We start from the raw sequence: 21,443 nt of genomic DNA, 5'->3' as shown, positions 1-21,443 counted from the left end.
GTAGCATCCATTTGTATCAGTTTGGCACTGTGCAAGTAGGTCACACGATTATGATGAAGTTAAAATGAATTTTGCCTTCCTTCTAACAGTAGTGGAACAGTTACCAACTGATTAAGGAAAACGTTAGCAAGTACTGTTTTAACTGATTTGAATGCATGTGTGTTTTGTATTGGTTTCGTTTGAGGGCATTTTTAAACAAATAGCACTGTCATTGTGAGCCTTAATTAGATAATAAATTAATAGATAAATGGATTAGAAAGTTCAGTATGGCTTTCACAATCGCTGCTAGCGGCATAAAAATGAGGTGCTTGGTATTAGCAATGCTAATAAATGGCATAAGGAATGCACTTGGGGAGAATGATGATGTGGCAGCTGAGTGATTGGTGAAGACCGTGGTCTTTCCTTTGCCCACACGTATTTAGGAAGACAAAGGTGCTTCTGTGCTTCCTTAGAAAAGATAACGGTGGTGCTGATCTGGAAGGGTAAATACGTCAGCTCCCCAGTGCACCTCAAAGCCTGCAGATTTAATGTGGGATTCATGAAAAATTCAGCAAACACACAGGACAGATTCTAGGGGTTAGGCTGCACAGGGATCAGCTCAGAGATCTGCCAAGGAAAGAGTAAGAGTAAGTTCAGTAATCAGAAAACTGCCTCATAAGTGATCCAGGAAGTCTGGATCACTTGGTCTGGATACGAAGTGGATGAGAATCATTAGGATCTTTCTGAAAAGCAGGGATTTTGTGGCTGTTGTGCTGCTTATTTAATTCTGTCAAGCAGTAAATCCAGCCATATGGGTCTCTGTGCTGTTCACAGAGGTAGTGACAGTAACTCAGATAACAGACACAGAATGCTGCAGGTTGGAAAGTGATGCAAATAATCACTGGCATGAGTTCAGGCCGAGTGTCAAATACATAAAATTAGAAAGTTGGAAGAGCACTTTCAGTGGTATGGATTGAATATTATGCAGCTTGCCTGAAGATTCAAATTTAGGTGGGGTTTTTGGGTTGATTCTCTCGCAGATTCCTCCCTACCTCATGGATGGCATTAGCCTGCAGCATTTTGTCACAAGAGCTAGAACAAGTTCTCAGAAAAGTTTTGAAGCCTGGATTATGTTAAAGACAGCAACTTTCTGGAAATATCTCTACTCGGTGGCCAATATGGCTGAAATGTGAATACGACTGAAACGTCTTTAACACACAGAAGAAAATACTTGCATATTTCCACGTAAACATCAGGAAAAACTTCTTTACTGTGAAAGTGACAGAGCACTGGAACAGGCTGCCCAGAGAGGTTGTGGAGTCTCCTTCTCTGGGGACATTCAAAACCCACCTGGACACGTTCCTGTGTGATGTGCTCTGGGTGACCCTGCTCTGGCAGGGGGGTTGGACTAGATGATCTTTTGAGGTCCCTTCCAACCCCTAAGATTCTTTGATTCTGTGATAGACCTTTTCCTTATTATATAATACTTTTGATGCAATCTCTTCTGCTGCCACCCTGAAGCTTGACTTCTTATGCAGATGATTTTCAGTGTAAGGCAAACTTCTTCAGCAATCAGTCCAGCCTTTGTTAGAAATTAACTATGGTGACAGAAATAGCTTTTGATGCACACTTCCAGAGCATTTGGATAGATGGTTTATTTCATGGTAATATTTAAGTACCTTGTGTACAGCACTCTGTTGCTTTTGTTAATGAGATTTACAGTTCCATCTGACTAAAGGCCAGCCTGATAAAAAGTGAGTAGTGTTCTAGCTCCTCAGCTGCATTGCTAATAGTCTTATTATCAGTCTATCTAGAATATAAATGTTCATTCAAAAATACTGCAATTACTGTAGAGCATACTGCAAGCTGTATAGGCCTTATCACTTGAGTAATTTAAAACCTATCAGAATAAAGTACATGAAAATATATTAGGATAGAGTCACAGCCAATCTTAGGTAGGAAGAGGTAAACAAGATGCAAAAGGTCTTTTTCACCCCTAGTTTTCAATGCTGGAGACATTTGTCATCTGTTAGGTCATTTAGCAAGTTTCTGATTAGTATCTTTTCCAAGTTTTGCTCCCACTCAAAGGGCTCTCATCCAAAGAAAGTCTAAACAGGTTCAGAGATAGAAAGTACATTACACTGGGTTGTTGCACAAGCTCGTGCAACCCCACTTCATTGCCAGCCCCATGCACATCTGCTGTAAATCTTGTAGCCATGTATTGCAGTGCCAAGACTAGCCATAGACCACAGTAAAAGTAAAAGTCCATGACTAAACTGCTTCTGCTGCGTTTGGTTCATGGGCAGATGAAGCCCATGTCTTATTACAAAGCCTATGTCAATATACTTATCGACATATTTAGCCTGAGACTCTGAGAAGAATGTGGAGTGCTCAGCCTTAGGATCCACTAGCAAAATCAGTCTGTTCAGGAATCAATGCAGGTTTAACCCAGGCTAAGGAGGAAAGAAAGCACATCCAGCAGGAAGAATGCAGCTACCATAACACTATCAGGATCTTGAAAAAGCTGGAAATCCTAGAATGGTTTGGATTGGAAGGAACCTTTAAAGCTCATCTAGTCTGATGCCCCTGCAGTGAGCAGGGCCATCTTCAATTAGATCAGGTTGCTCAGAGCCCTGTCCAACCTGCCTTTGAGTGTTGGTGGGGATGAGGCATCTACAACCTCTCTGGACAAGCTGGGCCAGTGTTTCACCATCCTCATGGTAAATACTTTGTGTTCTGTTTTTTTTTATTTTACCACCTTTCTTTCTGCTTCAAGTGTGCAGCAAGGATGGCTATTCATGTAGGCTGATTCTCCAGCATCATACTTAAGTTCCCATCTTGTGCCTTCAATTCCGAAAGAGTTGAACTGCTGCCAGCCAAGAAGGCAGCAGTTTGCCTTCTTCCTGCTGTTCACAAACTTTACATAAAGTAACAGTGTAGGAAGAAAGGTTGAAGCCCAGCACACAGAGACTGGGCACTTGTAAAAAAGGAGAAAAGCTTAGGGAAACTTTGATCAGAGGTCAGTCTCCTAAATCAAAATGACAGCTAGCTTCGTGGGACAGAGCACTGAAGCAGAATAATCATGGTTCACCCTGTAGCTCTTTTCCATTCCCAGTGCCTCTGATTCTGTGAACCATCAGCTAAGTATTCATGTTTGGGCCGTTCATATAGTTGTTGCTCTTTCGAACCTTTCCTATTTGCTCCAGCACTTTTTATGCTTCAGGACTTGGCTTACTCTGAAGTTCACATATTCTCTACCATGCCAACAGAGCAGCTTCCCCAAAACATTCTTTTTAACCATTTCTCTAGATGACCCCATTCCATCAGTGGGTCATCACTGTATTTTTATAGGTTTGGCTGAAGACTAACACATCACATTCTGTGACATAATTGAATTGGAAACCCCTGAGTGTTGGGAATAAATTGGTTTGAGATATTTGAATTGGTCCTTTCGGATTTGGAGACTTGGATCTAAGCTTGGAAGATGTTAGGTTTATATATTCACATCTGAGTAAGCTCTTTGCTTTTGTTGCTTCTTTATGACCAAAAAACAAGAACAACAAAAACCACCCAAAACAAACCAAAAAAAACCACCCAAAAATATGTATGAGAAAATTCAGACGTTATCATTCTCTTTAAGCAAGTGGGAAACTTGCTTCACTCCATATTTATACTCTGGAAGCCAAACAATTTCTTAAGGAAGCAATTGTTAGAGGAGGTTAAAGTTGAGCCTAAACCTGGCCAAGCAGTTAAAGTTCCTGCACCCTTTAGCCACCTCTCTTACAGTGCTTACTAGGAATCTCCACTAACTGAACCAGAACTGCTAAAACATTTTCCTGCAAACATCCCATTCCCTCACTGAACCCCAACAGCAGACCTCACCTGTTCTGCAAATAAATGTGGGCTTCAGTTCTCCAAGGGAACCTTTACACCTAATAGAATAATTTATCATGCAGACATTTGACTCAGGGTGTTGAAAGCAGGATGGGCTTTCTCTGTGCAGTAACTGGTGACTAGTGCTGAGCTGACAACTCTGAAAAGTGACAATTTGAGTTAATTCACAAAATAGGACAGGGTATGATGAGATACTGATGCACTAGGGGAGAACATCAGTCTTCTGAATCCCCATGGATAGTTGATCTTTTCTGGTCATCCTTCCTAGGGCATTAGCAAAATGGGGATCTGGAGGGGGGTCAGGTCCTAGCAAACTGTTATCCCTCCCATCATGATGCTTTACATCCAGTTGTCCTAACCATCCAACCAAAGCTCCTAGGCACCATAGGGACATAGTGTGGGCACCCAGCTCCTCTATCCCCAGAAAAGACCTGGGAATATGGATCTCATGCCCTGCATATCTCACATTACGTTCTTCCAGAGGATTAGCTGCCATATTATTTTGATAAAATAGGAAAATGCCTATTTTGATAAAATGAGGCAGAGTATGGTGATGGCTTGGAGGTTTTTCAAGTGGAGATATGGCTAGAAAGGAGAAAGATAAACTTGTAGCTCTTATGGATTAATTTCTGGTTTCTAAGAATAACATAGATAAGGCAGCCTCAATCAGGTAGAGCTAAAAATCACATTTAACGAATCTGAGATGGAAGAGATTGCTGTATGTGAAAGAGAAGTTGTCACTGTTCTTTAGATAAGCTTGTAGATTTTCAGATGAGAAAAAACAAAAACGGGTTTTCCCTACTTACCCTTCCCAGCTAGACTCACCAGACCTCTGTTCTTTGCCTTGATCACTTACCCAAATTACCTACTCCCTAAAAAACAACGCAGCTCAAACACAGGGATAGTTTTACCAGAAATCACTATTTTTATTCTACTTTGCCTTTTCTAAAAAAAAAACCTAATAGGTTGCCCTTCTCCACACATTTGGGACAACTTAAGAAAGATCTCTCCGTTTTGCCAAAAGAAAAGCTCCAAACCAAAAGTCTACAAGTAAGACAATCACACAAACAGGCAGAGATATCTCACCCAAAATAGTCTGCACAAAATCTGCGCAAAAACGAGGTCTGTTTCTTATCTGTCATGGTAGTCGTTTATTTTTATGAAGGCTAACATTCACTCACAAAAAATAAAGCGGGGCAGCATTTCATCATGACTCTGTTTCCTCAAAGGAATTTCCTACAAGGTGTTGGATTCACTTTCTATATGATCAGCAGCTATCGCTATGTAATTACCAGTGAGCAGGTACCAGTTCTGAAGGTCACACTGACAGCATACATGTCCCTAGCACAGCTGCTTCTGTTTAAAGTTCCTAATAAAGAGAGGGAGACATTTGATTTTGATCAAGGTTTTAAGAAACACCATATCTACAGAGGCCGGACATTTTCTTTCTCACTTCATCAGGAAACTTTTCAAGATGGAAATGCAGGACTGAGCAGTTTATCAAAGAGATGACCTGGCTTTGGCAAGTCTTGGATAGGTCACAGGCATCCCATTGCAATACAGGGAAGTTTTTTTTATCCTCAAATACAGCAGAAGTTGGTTAGTGTACATCTTCTGGGTTTGAGTATGCTTCAGGTTTTTGTCTGGGTCTTTTTTCATAACTTTTACTGCAAGTTTAAGACAAAAGTGTATTTGTTTGTGGAGTGATGGTTCATTTCTTCTCCTCCTTTTTCTTCCTTTCGTTTTTTTTTTTTTTTTTTTTAATTTAATCTGCTTCTTTAGAAAGGTCACTCAAGTCCAGAGCAAAAGAGGATTAATTACTAACAGCCACAATTTAGAGATAAATTAGCCTCCTGATATTTCGGCCATCTAGGGTACACCCTGGAAAAGCCATCTATCTGAGAGAATGACATGGGTGATTTTAACCTGCAGTCCTGTTGATCACTGATGTGCTTCATTTCTCCTGAAGAATGATGTGGGTTTTAGTATATTAATAAGAAAGTGTATAAAAATAATGCCATACTTCTGTGCAACTTTTCTTATCCAAAGAAGCTGAGGGGTTGTTTTTTTCCTCTTAATCAGACTTGGCAAAAAGTTATTCTACAGGAATGCACATTGATTTCAGTGAGGTTGGTCAAAGAATAAATGTTCCTCTTCATGAAAACAGCCAATAGGATCAGGGACACAGTGCTTTCCAACCCCCTCTTTCTCTGGGTCTCATTAAATAGTGCCTTATGCTATTAATGACTCAATTAAAATCAATAAGATTGCTCCATGTGGAAAATGTCCCTGGGTAATCAGCTCTGCTGAGGCATGATACACATTGTGCACATGGCAGGCAAAGCTCAGACGCTCACGCTTACGGTGGACACTTCAAGGTGGACCTTGAAGTGAGAATTTCAGAAACCCACCTCCTTCCAAAGCCCAGCAAAGTACATTGGCACACCTGGAAAGATCTGAGTCTTAACCTGGTCTGTGCTTCTCTAGAAACCGGAAAAGCCTGAGGGGTTTTATGTGTCATGCAACGGTGCATCAGCATTTTGTGATGGTTCTAGTCTGTGCTGGTGAGGCTCTTTAGTCCCTGGCAATACCAAAGAGCCAAGGATTGCTTCTTAGCTTGGGATGCATTATGGGATGGTGGCTACAGGCAGTGTCCCTTTTATCCCCACATGGTGTTTTCATTTCCAGAGCTGAAGCCAGCTTTGTGCCCCTCGAGCTCCTTCTGAGTGTCTCACAGACCATTTCTAAGCCCACTTCATCAATCTTATATCATAGCTACACATCTCTGTCATGCTTATAAATACTTATATATTTCTTACAGTGAACTTTTCTAACTACAAGTCTTTTCAGAAAGGCCAGGAGTTTTTTACTGCTGTTACCACATAATATCTTTTTCAAAGGTCAATCATAAATGCACACATTCCACTTTATTATTCATAGTGGCTTCTGCTTGATTTCTGGCACGTTTAGGCTCTGGGATGATCTCAGAGGCTCACTGTGCTAGTTCCAAATTCCAGTCTTTTAAGAAAGGGCAAAAATGACTGTTGAGATGAGTTCACAGGAGCCTCACATAAAAAGGCAAAATAATGGGGAAAAGTTGTCATACAGGAAGAGTCTGGGTATACAAAACACCTGGCTTAGACATTAATCAGTGTACTGTCTCATTTAACACTTTCCATGCTCTTTCATTTGGGAGTAATGTACAATTCTGCTTTACATTGCAAGACAGTTAATTAGCATCCACAGGCTTATAAATAGGATTTTACAGAATAGCCCATAAGATGGTATTATTAGAGTTCAGTTCATTCTAGTTCTAGTCCCTTTTGAGATGAAGGCAGGTATTATTAAAACAGGCCTTTCAGAAAACACATCTATTCATTACAGATTCCCATTAAACACTAAGGTATGAGGGGCAGATTGGTTTCATTTGCTTTCTTTTCATTCGTGATGCCACTCTTCCTAATAACACTAAAGTTTCCTAAGCAAATGAGATGATCAAATGGATGTAGCCCCCTGGTGGGAATCAAGTGGTGCATTGTGCTCTTATCTGATTTGTTGCAAGATTTCGGTGTGGTAGCTTTTGTGCCCACTCGTTTCCTCATCTAGGAAGCACACTTGCTTCTGTCAAACAGTTTGCCAGATAAAATGTGATGTGTAAACACTAAGTATTGCTCTGCTGGGAGAGATTCAGAAACTGAGTTTGGAATTTGAGTTTTTTCCAGTGACTCCTAAGGCCTCGGTGAACAGGTGGCAGAAGAAGTTGCTGCTATTCAGAAAATGTTCTAATCAGTTCTAAAGATTTGCATAATGCAACAGGGATTTGCAAAAAACCTCGTGCTCAAGGGCATGTGCTTATAACCTGCCAGGGATCTGAAGGGAGTAATTCCTTCCTGTACAGCAATGTGTAATTTGCTAGATGGATCATTTCTGTATGGATTTTAGTACTGGCTGTGGTGAAAGAGAATACTGAATTAATGAACAAATGAGATTGGGAAAATGTAATGGTTTGAGAAGTATTGCTTCAAGAACTATAATTCTAGTTCCATCACTGATGGGTACAGGAATCACTCTTCCAGTTTAGTTTTCCATTACGTGGTTTAACAGCCACCTTGTACCATTGGGAAGGATAAAATGGGAAGTGCAAAGAAGATATTCATTGATCCATCCCTCTGCTGACTCCACAGCATCCCAGCAAGTAAGAAAGAAGAATGTAAAACATCGTAAAACCTTTCCTGCTCCTCCAACTGGCCTCTGCCTGCAGCAAAAACAAACCTTGAATTATTTTTGTTTTACAGAAACCAAGGATAATTTTTACAATGGCTGGCTATGCAGGTTTGAAATTATTTTAAATATACCTATTTCTTGAGGAACTACAGAAGTTAATGATTTAAAAAGTTGTTTTCACAGTGAGGGAAAATCCATGCCTCTTTGAGCTTTACAATGGTATTACTGTATAATCAGACACAACTAATTTCTCTAAACAAATTGTTGCCCCTTACATTTTCTAACTAGCATTAACAAAATCAGCAGATATGCCTGTTGCTGTGGAGATTTTGAGACACAGACCTATCTCTATTCTTCTACCTGACTTAGCTCACAAGTTAGAGAAGCTGAAGGTTTTTTTTTTTTTTGGGGGTTGGACTAGATGATCTTTCGAGGTCCCTTCCAACCCCTATGATTCTATGATTCCCCCATGGTACATTCTCTGAACATACATATATGTGATTTACTAAGTAAATCAGAGAGGGAAAATCATTTGCAGATGCTATCCTGTCCCATCATGTGAGTCCAGTGGCCAAGTTCATCACCATGAGTTCATTTATTCCTTTTCTGTACACCATATTTTGCAGTGCCATACAAAATTCTCCCATCTTTTTTTCTCTTCCCCGTATCCTGTAAATTTCTCTAGCAGCCTCTGGTGGCATCCCCCACTCTTCACAGCAGATTTAACTTCTAGCACCACTGTCCTTCTTATTTTTTCAGCCTTCAGTTCTCCATTTGTTCAAAGTAGTCCAACTACTACTGTTGCCTGTGTGGATGTCACTGGTGATAAAGTACAACAAAGGCCAAAAATTAAATCTGTGTACAAACTATGGATCATTCCATACATGGACACATTCAGGTTGCTGACCTTCTCTTTTTATCTCTGCTGTTTGAGATGTGTGGTATATTTTCTTATATTCTAAAGAATATGGTAATTTCATGTCATTCACATCAGGTTTTCACATCCTTTTATTACATGATGTTGGGTTTCCCCCCACCAAAATTGGGGGTGGAGAGGAATCTGGTGCTTTACTACCTGAAGAGCTTAAAATTATTATAACTGTTACCAATACAGTTATAAACTTGATATTGTAGTAGAAAACTACTTCTTTGCAAAAAATGAGCCAGCAAGCATCTGTGTGCCATTTGGGACCTTGAAATGTCAGCCTCATGGTGTATTTTTGTGGATTTGATAATCTGAGGAGTTAGTCAAGAAAACTAGGCACAGGTGGTATCTTTTATTAGAAGTTATATACTCAGAAAACACAGACAAGCTTTCTTCAAATCTGTGATACAAGCAGCAGACTTCACAGCTAAGTGCAAGTTTAGAGAAATTGCTATATCAGAGCTTGCATGAGTGTATATATTTTTGCAGGGTAAATGGCATGGAATAATGGCTACCAGAACCCTTTTTTGTGTATGTTTCAGGACTTTTAATGTTCACACCAGAATGACCATTTTGATTATGAAGTAGCTCTATTGCTCCCACATTCCAGAGCCTCTGCTTTCATTGACCTGAAGGCCAGAATACTCAAGTAGAGCCAGGTGCTGGTTTAGCTACCTCAGGGACATGCATAAGAAAAATCACAAGCACGTAGCAAAAAGGAAATGTCATGGCTTTTCACATCTATCTTTGCATCAGCTGCAGCATGAAAGAAAATGAAAAGAAAAAAGAGTGAAAAAAACCCAAACAAACAACAGCCACCAACCATCCAAACAAACAAACAGAAGACAACACAGTTATTGTGGAACAGCAGACAGATCCAACCAGAACTGCCTTTGAAATAGCCTTAGATAAGGAATGCCTTCGGGAACCTTCAGATGCAAAACAGTTTGTCAACAGTGCCTTGACTTGTTCACTGCTAGAATCCCAAACCTAAATGAGTTTTACTGTAGCTGCTTTATACACTGAGCCTATGACAGGAAGCAATGAGCTTTCGTTTTTCTTAAAACACCTCCAAATGTGTGTTGTTTTCCCATGGGCACGTGGTGGGTTAGTTCATGCCCAAAGGCACAGAGACAGACAGCAGCTCTTTTTTTCAGCCAAAACCACTAAAAATAAAACTCATTATTTCTGTACAGTCTGTGTGCAGGTGACTCTTGACCATTTAAGGTATATTTGGAAATATCCCATGGTTAAGATTGTGTGTGTTAGCAATTTCAAGCACTGGGTCTTTGGAGTAATTTTATTTGTTTGATTACATAAACAGACACATACCAAAATCCACTCACTGTCTTCACTGGAAGCTCTGGGTTCTCTGCACTTACAAAAAAAAAAAAAAAAAAAAAGATCCAGCACAACCAAAAACTCCTGATCTGCTTCCTGTCAGGGTTTCAGCACTCAATGACTTCATCATTTCAGTTTCAGTAAAGAAAGACCACATCTGGAGCATTGTGTCCAGTTCTGGGCTCCACAGTTCAAGAGGGACAGGGATATGCTGGAAAGAGTCCAATGGAGGCTACAAGGATGATGGAGGGACTGGAACATCTGTCATGTGGGGAAAGGCTGAGGGATCTGGGGCTGTTTAGTCTTGAGAAGACTAAGAGAGGACCTGATTAATGTCTATAAATATCTGAAGGGTGGGTGTCAAGAAGGGGACAGTCTCTGTTCAGTGGTGCCTGTGATAGGATGAGGGGAAACGGCACCAAGTTACAACACAGGAAGTTCCACCTCAACATGAGGAAAAATTTCTTTACTGTGAGGGTGACGGAGCCCTGGGACAGGCTGCCCAGAGAGGCTGTGGAGTCTCCTTCTCTGGAGACTTTCAAGACCTGTCTGGATGTGTTCCTGGGTGACTTGCCCTGGGTGTTCCTGCTGCAGCAGGGAAGCTGGACTCAATGATCTTCAGAGGTCTCTTCTAGCCCCTATGACTCTATGATTCTATGATTTTCCTTCCTTAAGTCTTCCAGTGAAAATAATAAAAAGTCTTTGAGTGTCAGTCTTCCTAGCCATCTTTTGATGATAACACCCATCCCTTCTGAAAGAGTGTAGGAAATGGAGCCTTTCCCTAAGCAGTGGGAAACCTTGATTCTGGGCTCCATTCAGTTTGGGTGGGACTAGCAACTTTCAGGCCTTCTGAGGATTTAAGAGGGCTCTTCATCTCAGTGTACATTCTAGCAAGGTTGGACAAGAGACAGGTTTCTCTCTTTGATAATAGTCTTTTTAACATCAAAAAATCAGGGAACCAGCAGGTTAAGTAGCAAGGCTAAATGAGCACAGGAACCTACTCGACTGTGCAGCCCCTAGATGTGATCAAGTTTGCTGACCATCCAGGACAGAAATCCCCCCAGCATCATTTACATTCATTTTTCTGTGTCCTGTGATTTTTAACATGTTACGAGCAAGACAACTGATCACATATAGAACCAAAAAGTCATACCTTTTGAAAAGCTTTTTTTTTTTTTTTTTTTTTTTTTTTTTTTACTTCTAGACTCTTCAAGTTCATTTCAGTTATTCTTTTCTATCTTGTTCTGATATCATTTTACTTTACACATCAAGGTCAATTCTTAGAGGATACTGAGCAATTAAATGGCTTAATTACAGTGCATAAATAAACATGCTAAGTGAGGAAACTGAAGGTCTGGATAATTATCCTAACACAAAAATCCTTGCTTATTATATCTTCCTTCTCACTGATAAGCAGTAGCAGCTATGCTTGTTTAAAATTTTCCAAATCTTTTTTAGCACTTCTTTCCAGTCAGCCTTTGAACTTCTCCAGATAATTCAGTGAAATGCTTCAGAACTGGTTGGTAAATGAATTTTCCAAGCATTTTTATAAGGCTATGATAAATGGACACTTCAGGAATTAAAGTAGAAACTAAGTTTATAATATTATCTTCACTAATAGGATCACTGTACAGGATGTGACATCAAGAAGGAAGTACAGGGTAACCTGAAGAAACAACCCAGTGAAATCACATGGCTACTGGATTTTTCTGTATAGGACAAGAAAACACTGTAATAAAATACTGCTGGGAAGTTTCATAATGCACAAGATTGTCTGCGTGTAATATAGCCTTGTGTTTTTTTCTTGGGGTTTTGTTTTGTTTGGTTTGTTTGTTGTTGTTTTTTTAATGCAAAGCATCACTTGAAAAGTTGTCCAGGAAAGAAAAAGTGCCTTTTCTCTTGGCATGTGGGTGCTGCAGAACCAAAATTTAAGAGAGTATGGGGAAAACATAGTTCATACGAATGTGCACAGAGATAGCCAAAAGGTAAAAATAAGGGCAAAACTGAAGCCAGAGTTGCTCATTGAAGCATGATAGAACTGCTGTAAAGTCTGCAGAAGTGCCTCCAGGGCTGTTTAATAAGAGCTTCTCCACTGGCTGACACTCATGTGGACTGTGTAGCAGCCTGATGGAAGGCAGCTGGGCCTGCGTAGTGTGGGCAGATCAGGGCCTTTAGTTTGAAAGAATTGTAAGAAAGCAAATAGCTGTATAAAATTTTGAATACCGTACAGAAGGTCAAACCTGTCAGAGAGGTCAGGCATCAAAATTACAGATAAAAGAGACCACTATGTCCCTTAGTCTATTCACCAACCTACTGAAGAGCATTCAGTGCAGTATAACATAAACACACCTGAGAGGGGGTGTTGTTAGACTGCTAAGACTCTGAAGCAGGCTACCCAGCCTAATTGTTTGGGGATTTCAAATTAGACTTGTTATTAAAGTGACCTCTATGCTTATAGTGAGTAACCACCTTGGAGATGGACAAGGTAACCAACAAGGGTTGCTTGTCAGCCAAAACATAAGGAATGTCTGCTCTTATTAGCATTTTATCAAGATCAAAACCATTACATTTAAAAAAGGAAAGCAGGAAATGGCTCTTTGCTATTGTGTGAAACTACTTGTTACACGCCAGTTTTCAGGCAAGCACCTTAGACTGAGAAAAGTAATTACCTATCAGTTGTGTACACACCACATACTCTTTCAACAGGCAGGAAATAAAATAAAGGCTATGAATTACCTTCCTTTATTGCATGACTTTGATTACCATGTAGTATCAGAAAAAGATTTCTCCCTACACCATAGGATGTAATTAACTGCTTTGTGGGGGCACCCTACAGCTGGAATTAGCCAGTGATAGGGGAAGGATGGTAAATCAGATGGACCAGTAGTTTGCTCTGTTCTGGCAAAACCTGTAGCCCATTTTCACATGGGTTCAGGTGCTGTATGTCCAAGGACTGAATTATTTTCTAATACTGCTCTCATCTTTCAAACGTGGCTTTTTCTTAAAGAGAATACTTTAACTATCCCTCAGAAAAAGAAAGGCTGGGGGAATGAGAGACAGAGGGACTGCTAAGTGAACAAGACTGTGGGTGTACATTTCCCTGTATTTAGCTCTACCATGTAAAGCCCACACTGCTGTGAATTCTTCTCCAAACTACAGGGATTTTATATTTTTTTACAAATAATCCTGTGCCTTTTGTGGGTCTTGAATTATCATTACTTTCCCTCTATCCAGAAAACCTCTTGTATTTGGGACCTTACTTTGTAAAGTGCTTTGAAGAATTTCAGGTTTTTTATTGAGCAAGGAACTGACCATAAGTGAAGGTAAAGATTTTTTTCTTAGAGGGCAGGAGTCAGTAAAGCAATGATTAAGGTATTCAAATTGCAGCTTTAAAGAACTTAATCAGGGCTTTAGAGAAAAGACCCAATAACATCAATGATGTCTGAAATTTTCTGAAGTCTTCTTGTTGCGTTTGGAAGGTGATTTGTTGTCTGCTAAACAACATACAGTTACCTTGGAGGAAAAATAATTATATACATTTTAGGACTGGTCATGCCATCCAATGACCTGAAACTTTGCCTTTACCAGTTTCCTTTTCCTTTTTAGATGACCATTGCTCTCTACTTGCTAATGTTGTTCTGGGTCTGAAACAAACAGAAAGAAAATCAGAATTTTTGGTCTTACACCATTTTTTTCAGGCATGATATTGTCATATTCCTACATGACTTTCTTGTGCAATACGATTGACTGGCCATCTTTCCCAGGAGAGAAGAGCATCATCTGCAGAATCATAGCTACATTTTGGCTTTTTGGCTTAGCAAGAATTCTGGAAGTTTTCTTGGAAAACAAAGCTGAAGTGTAGGTTTATAAGGGCAAATTTTGGATTATAGCAATAAGGGCTACACGTTATTTGCAGCTTTTTCAGTAAGTATGTGGTCTTCTGTCCAGCCTCCCTGGAAACATAGCACTTGTCCTGCCTTCAGATTACAGCAAAGGGACACTCTCAGCCTCTCACTGACCGCAAAACATAGTGAACAGCTCTCCTCTACAATAATTAGAGCTACTTGAGCACAACCAACTTGCTCTTCCCACAGCTTGCATTTCAGGAACACCTAATGGCCAAAATCAAGATCAAGGTCCTGCTGTTTTGCTGGCTTCACATGCACACAGGAAAAAGCAGCTCTTGTCCTGCAGAATAAATAGACAAAAAAAGATCAAAATTACTGGAAGACAGAGGACAGGTGTGATTTTTTAATGAGCTGTGCCAGGCATGGGGTATGTGCAAGATTCAAATTCATTCCAGAGGGAGCATGAGGTGGATGTCAAATTAGACTCCAATGCATAAGGATCAGACCAGACAGGTCTGCAGAGTTCTTCCCCAGGTTGCACAGCAAGTCTCTCTCAGAGTACAAAGGAAAGGAATTACACCCACCATCAGACTGGATGCAGAGAGACAGACTAAGGGGTTCCACACATCCAGTGTGCAGAGGTGCTAGCATGGGGTGCAGCCCCTTTTAGCATGATGTCCTGCTTCTTGTGTCTAGAGCACATTAACTCAGGCTCAGGATGATTCTGGTGCAGCCATCCTGCTTCCCACTCTGCAGTAGCCTTGCACTTCCTACTGTTTTCAGGTCCAGAGCCCCAGGCCTAGCTCACAAAAAGAAACTCTTATGGACAAGAAAGAAAGTTTCTTCTTCATCAGATCCCTTTAGAAGTCCATCTAAGAAGAGCACTGATTGCCCTGAATGATCTTCTGAACCATGACTTTTAGATGTTGAAGGAAGTCTGCTTGCTTTGTTTGAAATGGAGCACTGGAAAAAAGGTCTTCTCAAAATTAAGGGAGATTGGCAAGAATATAAGAAGTAATGGTTGCTGCAAAATTGCTTCCATACAATTTTTGGGATGCAAGCAAGCAACCCTAATGGGGACCAGGAGGAAATTGTCTCAGTAAGAGGCTCAAAAAGTAAGTTCATTAGCTTTATGCTGCACAGAAATCCAAAGCCAACAGTAATGTTAACGAAAATAGGAACAAATACGACCTCTTTATTCAGGCAACATTCCTCTTACCCCAGATTTCCTCCCCAGAGAGCTCACGGACAGACAGGTAGGATTCTCACTGTAGTGTAGCTTTGATACCTCTTTGTCACGCTCCAGAGATCTGCAGCCATATGTTTTCCTTGGACTGTACTTACTCAGGCAGACTATGTTTCTTCCCAAGAGAAGCATAAAATATCATTGCTTCAAAGTCCTCCTTCACTGCAACTTTTCTCTCCAGCTGCCTATGTGTTTAGTCTCGACTTCCACAGCTACTATACAGCACCTTTGTCTAGGAGCTTGGAAGGGAAGTGTTAAGTCTGCACACATGATGGAGCCCTAGGTATTACAGAGCAAAGCAAAAGATCACTGTCAAAACCATCTCAGTATCTTCAGGCAGACTCTAAACATTAAGCCCAGGGTTCATGCCACTTTCCATTAAGACCCTGAGTCAGAATCACTCAAGGTCACCTCACTCCAACTCAAATTGCAGACAGGATAAGTGGCTTCTGGAAGATAAGGCTCTACTTCCTCTGACTGCAGAGAGACTATAGTGACTATACTGCACAATACCACATCTTTTTGTTTCCCAAAAAAAAGTCCTGGATTGGCTCTATAGAGGGAACTGGACAGGCTGGATCAATGGGCTGACTTGCTTGCACAAGGTTCAGCAAGGATCAGTGCCAGGTCCTGCACTTAGGTCACAAGAAACCCATGCAATGCTAAAAGTTTGGGGGAGAATGGCTGGAAAGCTGGTTGGTGGAAAAGGAACTGGGAGTGTTGGTTGACAGATGGCTGAACATGTGCCAGCAGTGTGCCCAGGTGGCCAAGAAGGCCAACAGCATCCTGGCTTGTATCAGCACTAGGGTGGCCAGCAGGAGTAGGACGGTGCTTGTCCCACTGTACTCAGCACTGGTGAAGCTGCACCTCAAACACTGTGTTCAATTTTGGTCCCCTCACTATAAGGAGGACATTGAGGTGCTGGAGTTAGTCCAGAGAAGGGCAACAAAGCTGGTGAAGGGTCTGCAGCACAAGTCTCATGAGGAGCGGCAGAGGGAACTGGGGGTGTTTAGTCTAGAGAAAAGGAGGTGGGGTGGAGAACTTACTGTGCTCTGCAACTACCTGAAATGAGGTTGGAACAATACAACAAGAGAAAATGGCCTCGAGTTGTGCCAGGGGAGGTTTAGATTGGATATTAGGAAAAAATTCTTCCCCAAAAGGTTTTTCAGGCCCCGGAACAGGCTGCCCAAGGAAGTGGTGGAGTCACCATCCCTGGAGGTATTGAAGAGATGTGTAGATGTAGTGCTTAGGAACATGGTTTAGTGTTGTCCTTGGCAGTGTTAACAGCTGGACTAGATGATCTTAAAGGTCTTTTCCACCCTAAGCAATTGTATGATTCTGTGGTTTCTCTTACAACTGTAACCTTTATTCCCTTCAAGAGAGGCTCATTTATGATCATCTAGTTAACAGGCGGAAATACAGATTTTATCCCTTTACAACATAGTTTGCCTCACCATGTATTGTTTTACAAACAATGTGTCTAAAACTTATCCCCATTGGCCAGGAATGTCCAAAAGTGCATCACTGATCATGCGCTGAAGTTGTGCATTTTTTTGGTGCTTTGGCTATAGGATGAATTAGTAGGTGGGTGGGCTCTTATGTCATTAATTTTTGGTTGGTTTCTAGTGTTCCGTAGTTTCGTCTCCTGTGGCATTGCTTCAGAAGGTATTTTAGAAAATTAGCACCAACCACCTTGTAAGATATTTGTGTAAATGTTATTTGTTGGGGCAGGTGAAAAAAGTCTTGCACTGACCCATGTATCATAGCTTGTCCCTTCTACAAAAACAGGAATGTGATTTGCCTTAATCAAGCATGCTAGGAAAATTTTTGCACAGCTAGTGTAAAAAATTTGTTAGCATTAAGCTTAGAGAATGAAATTTCTTCAAAGCCTACAGTTTAGTGTTCAAATACAGGAAAGTGGACCTTTTAGGAGATTTGCATGTAATAATTTGCAGAGAGCTCCATACTTTGTATTGGGTGTTTTGGATCAGATAGAGCATTAGTGTCAGATTGAGAGAGACCATTTCATGGGCAGCTCATCAGCCTTCCTACTGATTACATTATTCCTTTACAAGTTGGGTTTGAGTAAAGCTGCACAAGCTTTTGTAATGCTGAACCATAATTAGGGGCTTGCATTTCCTTTAAAACTTTAGATGATGGGAATTACTTGCCTAAATATTTCACAAGGAATAATATAAATATTCTGTGGTGATTAGGATTGTTTACCCTCTCTCTAGCAGAAGAGAGTCTTCTTGATCCTTATTTCTTTGATTTTGAAAGAGATACAAGCCATGTGTCATATATTTGGAAATTACATTACCTGTTTGTGCTTTTGAATAACAGCACAATCCCAACCTTGGAGACTGATGTTTCAGAAAATCGTGTAGCTAACTTCTACAATCTGTTTCTACTGTTGTGCCTACAAATGAGCAAGCTGAGTATCCGGCTCAGGCAATTGCCCGTGTAATTTTCTGAAAATCTGCCGTATTATTTTCTCATGTTGGCAAAAAAAATAAAATTACAAGTGTGGCTGTGCTGCTCCAGAGTACCCCAAGCCCTGGAGCAACTGCATTTCAGAAGGGAACAATTTCCTCCCTGCTCCTCTCCATCTTGCGCAATGGATAATTGTTTTCTGCTGTTTTGGGTCAGGTTAGTAACCTCAGGAGCTGCAGGAAAGGAGATTGGAGGTCTGGGTAATTTCTCGTCCCTTTCTACCTTCTGCTTCATTTGGGGAACAATTGCGTGAAGCCCAAAAGCTCAGTCCATGATCTGGGCTGGGAAAGAAGCAGGTGACAGTTGAGGTGGTTCTACATATCCCAGCATCACATTGCCCCTCTCAGAGCCACAGCTATTCTAGACATTTTCCACCCAGGGGAAGGTCTGTCCATGGTCTGCCCTGTACGAAGAAGAACATTGCTGAGTTCCTGTTCACAGTGAACTTTGTGGCTTCTTTGATAGAAAATACATCATCCTGGCAAGCAGATAAAGGAAATCATTGTATCTCTTCATAGCATAGGAGAGGGAAAACAAAAACAAATTGGAAGAGTAACACAAATCACCCACAAGGCTGGTGAAGTCCATATAACATATGTTCTTCATACTCCACTTCAGTCCAAGGGAATTTATTCATTCCTTCTTAACCTTGCATGGCCTTTTTTTTCCCCATATGCCAGTCTTCATACAGGGCATGTGATTTTTTCTCATTTTTGAGGCCCAACTACTCATTTCTTAATTTTGGTAAAATGGCAGCTGCCCAGGTTTTTCTTGTTAAGATGATATTCATTTGTCCCCTTTATTTCATTTATTTCCCCCTCTGGCTCCATAGCTATAAATCAAACACAAAAAATTAAATTAAATAAAATAAACATAAGTGCAGGTGGAAATTCAGGAAATATAAATAACTAAGAGTAGTTTTCCAAGACTGCTTTTTTAATCAATTCTAAACACAAGATATATATTCCCTGTTGAACCAGCAACACTGTGACCACCTATTGTTAAAGAATAGCAATAAATCTGCACAACAATTCCTTGCTCCTATGATTCACTGACATGTTTTGCCAGACAGCTAGTTCAGCTTGCTCTTTTTAGAGAGGTGTTTTGTGCTTTTCACAGGAAAGGCATGATACGCTGCCATGAGAAAAGCACAACTGCTATTTGTCCCTTAGGAGAATTCCTTCTTTCTCCATCTCTGAGGGAGCAAGACTCCTGGATGCTAAAACGGTCTTTAACCATGTGATAATCAGGGCTCATCTTCAAATAATATGTTCCATTTCACCTTGAAAAGCAAAATGCCAGATATTCTCCCATTCCCCTCTTCAACCCAGCAGGATCTCTGATGCCCTGAAATACTAGTGGAGCAAATCACTGCCTTTTATATTCTGTGGGAGACTGATCACTGCCAAGCCGGCAGGGCACTGCCCTTCCCACCTTGTCTTGTCAGCAGTCAGTCTCAGAGGTGCAGCTTGGGATGTCCTGATGTGCATTTTGCCTGTCACCTTTCAAATATGCCCCTTTCACATAAGAAGATTTCCCCGCTGCAGCACTGCTTTATGCTTATGTGTGCTTTAATCAATCAGATGTGGTGTGGGATGAAATGCCCTGAGTTATAGATTCATTGTTTTGCTATGTTGTTGTTTGTTGTTTTTTTTTAATTAGACAGAGATACCTAATTGTTTCCATTGTGTAAGCAGCTCATGGTTTTCTCCAGCACAAGACTAGCTACAGTTTCAATACAGATGAATAAGATTTAGTTTGGATATCAATAAAAATCACTCAACACCACTGCGCAAAAAAAAGAAAAAAAAAAGAAAAAAAAAAAAGAAAAAAAAAAGAAGTGTGTCTGTTTACACTCTTTTTTTTGGCAGGACAATACACCCAGCCAGGATACACTCCACTATTACTTAGCCTTCCTATGAACTCACAGTGCATACTGGTGCCCTGCATTTTAAACATCAGAGCTGTGGTGTGATGTCCTTTGTAATGGTTCTTATTATTAGTGGTGCACCATTGTTAGAAACTTTCATATTCTAAGGTGTATGAAGGCCAAACATTTTCAGTGACTTGATGCAAAATGTCTTACATGAGAACTACTGTAGTTGCTGTACTGAGGTAACCACAATGACAGTACTGCCTTCCCTTGTCTTTCCTTCATGGTGGAATTTTGCTAATTTAAAATATTTTGAGTGTGACAAGCAGCCTTTTAGACTTGTTCAGTAGCTGGAGATAGAATATGATGAGACAGGAAACAACACCAATTTCTATTAAAATATTTTACTTCTCTATGCCTCAGTTTCCTTACCTGTCAGAAGAGTAAGTCTGCTCCCCAGACAATCTAATTTTATCAGTCAATCTGATAAAGGATCCCAACAGATCTGATAACATTATTTCAAAGTTTACATACTCAATGCTTGTAAAGATCTTAAAGATTCTTGGTTGAAGCTTGATAGAAGAAGGCACTATGGGAAAAAAGCTGATATGAATGATTTATTGATTGCAGAGAATAGTTTTCTGGGTATATTGAACACTATCAAATCCCGTTGCCTTGTGGTATCAGTTCTGTGAAATGTCAGCATTTGTATATCCACACTTTTTCACCCCTTTTGGGAGAAACTGTAAACATATGAGTATAATCCACAGAATATAGGCTATGAAACAATTTGCTGTCCTTCATCTGAAAGTATCTTCTTTAGTGTTCTGTATTCCTGGCAGCCATTCTATTCACACTAGCATGAATACACCCGTTTTAAATCAGCTCTTGATCTTCGAAGGCCAAATCCTGCAAGAGACAGTAATTCTAGAAACACAGAGTGTTCTGAAATATTACAGCCAAATGTGTAGCATAAACTGAAGGCATGTTTATTGTTTGTGTTACTTTCCCCTAACTATTTTAAGTCTGCTGTGGTCTGTCTCTTCCCTAAATTTAAAGCAGTTCCCTGAACTTCATGGAGATCTTTAGTTAAGTTGGGAAAAAGGGTTTTTTTCTGTTAAACTGTTTCCAAAGTTTGTTTCTTAAGTAGTTTCATAAATCTACCTGAGACTGTAACATATCTTCCCCCATTTTTTTAAATCTTAATCTGAAAAACTGGGCACACAGATATAATAGAAGTTTATGTTCTGTTTTCCTCTGAATATGTGCAAGCAATGTATCACTCATACAGAGATATTCAACTTATATTATTCCTGCCTCAAGTCCAAAGAATATAATTTTGACTGTTCACTGCAAGCAGATATGTAAGAGTGTTACAAATTGATGCCAAGGGGCCCTTACTTGGAATCCGTTTTGTTTTTCTTTGAGTTAGTTTCCAAATTGCAGGAGTGTGCATAATGAATGTGTTATCTAGTCCTTCTGTTTTGTGTTTTCGAAGGAGAAACAGCACATACCGCAAAGCGACTTGGCCTACTTGCTCAGGTTCCATAGCAACCCAGTATTGCTCTGAATTCATTTTGTACTTATCAATTAGAAATTTTGCTCTGGCAGCTGAAATGA

The sequence above is a fragment of the Apus apus genome, chromosome 1 (genome assembly GCF_020740795.1).
Source record: "Apus apus isolate bApuApu2 chromosome 1, bApuApu2.pri.cur, whole genome shotgun sequence".
NCBI lineage: Eukaryota > Metazoa > Chordata > Aves > Apodiformes > Apodidae > Apus > Apus apus.
The sequence above is the reverse complement of the archived record's forward strand: the minus strand, read 5'-3'. Positions refer to the sequence as shown.